Below are 5,023 nucleotides of genomic sequence, written 5' to 3' on the forward strand. Positions count from 1 at the left end.
AATTGATAATAATAATTCATTTTAAAATAAATTATTTTTACGAATGAATCGAAGACGGACCACAATTTTATTCTTAATATAAAAACATTTTAAATATAAGAGTGTGACTTGTTAATTGTTATCATTAATCTCGATTCTCTTAAACTACTTTTTTTGTTTTTTTGTTTTATATATATATATACACAGCGGAACAAGTAGTAAAGTACAAATTAACCTCTACGTTTATTCACTAAAAAAAATTAACCTCCATGATCCCTAACTCCCAACCAATCTTATTTTCCAAACATCACAATCAAGTTTACCAAAATTGTCACTAATCTTACGAAAGAGCAGCGAAAATTCCAAGCACCACCATATTAAGTAAGATCAATTGTTTTCTTTGTATTTGGTCCACCTTCTCCCAACGTTCTATGTGCTACAGTTGAAGGTGGAATTCTTGTGGAGTCTCATCGGTCACAGATATACAAAAAAACAAAGATATATATGATTATAATAACTGATATACCAATTAAGTTTTGAATAATCTCACATTTGGATTAAATTAGTCTTTTTATTTACAACGATTAAATTAGTCTATATATAATTTAGAGATATTTTATTCACAACGAAAAACAAATATGATCTACATTTGAGATGTATAATGAACAAATTAATATTTTTTATTTTTGTTTTAAATGCACTTATGCTCCTTCAAATTTTTAAATTGCACAATTTTGTCCTTTAGTTTTAAATGATCGATTTTACACACTTAAATTTTTTAATCATGCGCTTTTTCTCCTCTTAATTTCAAATGAGCAACTTTAATCCCAACATTCACCTTCTTTTCATTGACCCATTTATTTTTATTAAAATTGATGATGTGATATTATTTAATTTAGAAAATAACTAAGAAAAAAAAATAGTAGGTATATGTATCAAATAACACTTCTAATTTATTCATCAAGATTATTGTTTATTCATCAAGATTATTGTTATGAAAATTCGAATCCATTTTAAATAAAATAAAATAAAAGAAACTCAATTAAATTAACGAATTTATTTTTACTAATATAAAACAAATGAAAATCTTAAGAATTATTTTATACAAATCCGACTCGAATTGCGCTGTTATTTACGAACTTTTCATCCCCTTCTATTCAATTAAGAATTAACAAGTTTAATAATGAAAAAGAATAAATTACACTATTTATTTCTCCCAAATATCAGATTTAAACCGGTAAATAGGACCGGACTGTTACAATAACCTCCACAAAAAATATCATTTAACCTCCACAAAAAATATCATTTAAAAATGGTGTGATTAAAAAACTTAAAAGGGAGGAAAATTGCATCGGAGCCTTTATTTTTCCGTGAACAAAAGTATGGGGTTGAAACATTGGTAAAAGATAACAAAATCTCGTCGAATCAATTTTTTTTTCTTCTTATTTAGGTATTTACTCTATATATAAATTATATTAAAGATATACACTATCATTATATATAAATGTTACATTGATATCTAGCAGCAATTATGTATTTCGTTAAATTACTCTATTACATTTTACTTTATAACATGAAAAAATAGAAAATTTTATTAGTATGTAACTCTTTTATGTATTTGACTCAGTGTAAAAAACACTTTTAAAGTGACAGTACATGTTCATTGCCCTCATCGTGTTATTCTTACTCAATTTGTGACCCTCGATTTCCTTAAGTTGCTTTGATTATGATATTTTGGAGTTTCGAAAAAATGTTTCTAAAATAAATTTATCACGTCGAATATATTATTGGGTAGAATACAAAACATTACTTAAAATTACTTATTGTTTAGAAAAATTACGATAATTGTTTTTGAGTAAAAATGCTTAAACTATTATTCAATTAAAAGTAACAACCATATTTATTTAATATTCTCAAGAAAATGCTTATTCAGAGGCTAAAATAAAGTAAAAAGAGTTATTCTTAACCGAAGAAAATTCACTTTTATATTTGTTGTGCTTTTTAAAGTTGGTGAAGAAAGATTGAAAATAAACTTAGAGATATCGTGACAAATCTATTATTATAAAATTGTGTTGAAAACTCATTTTTACGATATGTTCGCTGCTCATCAATATTCATCATCTATTCTTGAATCTCCTTGAGGTCATTAGTACCGAAATGTTATTGTAAGGGTCAGTTTTTTTTTCCATCATCCACATCAAACAAAAGCTAAACATATGAAAAAATGATACAAAACATATAAATATAAAAGCTTCCAATTTAAAAGAAAAAAACACAAACTAGTAAATTGTATAACAAAAATATATGCACTTTCGCATAATGGATGCTCCTAAAACTATATGATTCAAATATAAACATGTCACTAAGGCAACTTCCACAAAGATGCATATGCCATGACATGATGATATGCTATTAAAAATGAATATTCCCACGGAGCCTCCTAGTATCATATTATATGCATTCAAAAACTCACATTTTCAAATCATCATCTTATTCACAAATCTCTAAGATTATATACCACACAAAGTTAAAACTTTAATACATATAACATAAAAATTCAAACTTTATTTTATATTCATCATAAAAACTAAAACTTTATCACATATAACATAAAAATTCATATTTTACATAAAAAAAATCATTTAAAACATATCGAACTCAGCGAAAAAATTAGGGTTTTATTATTTTAATCCAATAGTCTAATTATAGTTTATGTGAGAAAATCCTTACCTTGGCCGCTTTTCTTCCTAGCACAAAGCTCTAAGCCCCATGAAGTTGTTGGCAAGAAAAACAAGTTCCAAACTTTTGATGCAAGATAAAAAAAAAAGAGAAGTGAAGGTGATGGTGTCGAGAGTTTCAGTATTTCTTTCTGTTTCCAGAATCTTGTCTGTAAAAGATTTGTGAGTTTGAGTTTTTTTTTTCCTGCTTATTATTGCTGAGTATAGAACAATTGTGGACTTAGGAAAAATTTATAATAGAGATGATGAGTAAATGGTGTTAGGCCTAAATGGAAAATAGGAGGGAGAAAAATTAAAATCAAGTGAATTAAAATGCTAGAGTAGTGTGTAAGAGAAGCTAATGTATCTAGCCACACATGAGGGTGTGAGGTAGGAGTTAAAAGGGAATGATTTCATCTTAATTTATTAGATCAAAGCATTAAAGATAAAAAAAATAAAATAAAAACCATCTACATAATATATATAACTTCTCAATTGATTAAATAATTCTTACTAACAACTTTATCAACTACAATTAGTTGAGCAAGACAAATAATTGTCACACATAAATTAATACTAAAATAATTATCTATGGGTCCTAACTATTTTAAATAATAAATTTAGAAGGTGTTACAATACACACCCCTTAAAAATAGTTTCGTCCTCGAAACTAGTCTGTTATATAAAGGTTAGGGCGGAGCTCTCTTATGTTTTCCTATAATTCCCAAGTTGCATCTCCATTGGTTTGGTTCCAAATCACCTTGACCAATGCAATATCCTTGCCTCGTAAGTGCTTAGTAGTCTTTTCTCCAACGCTCATTAGTGGAACTAGAAAAGAAAGGTTCTCCTTCAACTAGATATCATCTGGAATGATAATATGGAGAAGATCAGACATGTACTTCCTAAACTTTGACACGTGGAACACGTGGTCTAGTTTGACCAAACTCGGAGGCAAGGCAATCTGATAAGCTATAAGACCCACATGTCGGAGGATCTGATATGAACCAATGAATTTAGGAGTGAACTTCTTAGACTTCAATGCCCTACCAACTCCTATAGTAGGCATCTCTCTCAAAAACACATGTTCAGCGTCTTGAAACTCCAACCATTTCTTCTATTAGTCAGCATAACTCTTTTGTCTGCTTTATGTTGTTTTCATCATTTCTTAGATCAGACAGCTTATATGTAGTCTGTTGTACAAATTATGGCCCCACAAATACGTTCTCACCATACAGAGCCTCAAATGATGTTATCTCAATGCTCACATGAGATATGTTGTTATAGGTGAACTCAACGAGTGGCTACATATTATCCAAACTTCCTCGATCATTCAACACATATGCTTTCAATAAATCCTCCAAGGTCTGAATAGTTCTTTCTGTTTGTCCATTGGTTTGGGGGTGATATGCTGAACTCTGTCTCAACTTAGTACCCAAAGCCTCATGTAATGCTCTCCACAAACGAGAAATGAACTTCATATCTCTATTTGACACAATGTTGGAGGGTATCCCGTTTGGTCTAACAATCTCGACAATGTAGATCTCTACAAGCTTAGTCACATATAAGTAGTCCTCACATGTATGAAATGGGCAGATTTAGTCAACCTGTCAACAATCACCCAAATGAAGTCAAACTTCCGCTGAGTTTTAGGCAATGCTATCATGAAATCCATAGATATATTATCTCATTTTCTTACTAGTATATCTAATGACCTTAGCAGTCTCCCTAGCATTTGATGCTCTACCTTGGCTTTCTGACAAATCAAACACGAGGCCACATATTGTACTACTTGTTTCTTCATTCCGACCTACTAGAACTTCTTCTTAAGGTCTTGATACATTTTGGTGGTACTAGTGTGAATTGTAACACACCGATTTTCAAAGCAAGGGTATATTTTTTTTTTCAAAAGAAATTAAACTAAAACAGAGAAATAAATAAGGAAATACCTTTGGATAAATAATTGAGTCATTATAATTCACAAGCAGCGGGAAAGTTTCTCCAAATATAAATCCAAAGCATTTACACAACAACAAATGGTACATGGAACTCATTCAAATAAGATGTCAAACTGACAATATTAGTATAAGTACAGTTTTCCAAATTAAAATACTCCAACCTAAAAAGAAGGACGTCTAGTCCCTATACATCAACCTAATCTGATCATCATACCAAAAAACTATACACCCTGAGTGATCTCCACGCGCCCCGTGAGATCCTCCTAACGTAGCTGCAGTCAAGTGTTCCCATCTCCATTCCCGTCCGTAGGGTACGAACCGGTAGGATCGTCCTAACTCTCATCTGAGGGCAAAGCCCAGATTTCCACAATA

The sequence above is a fragment of the Cicer arietinum genome, chromosome 3 (assembly GCF_000331145.2).
Source record: "Cicer arietinum cultivar CDC Frontier isolate Library 1 chromosome 3, Cicar.CDCFrontier_v2.0, whole genome shotgun sequence".
Taxonomy (NCBI): domain Eukaryota; kingdom Viridiplantae; phylum Streptophyta; class Magnoliopsida; order Fabales; family Fabaceae; genus Cicer; species Cicer arietinum.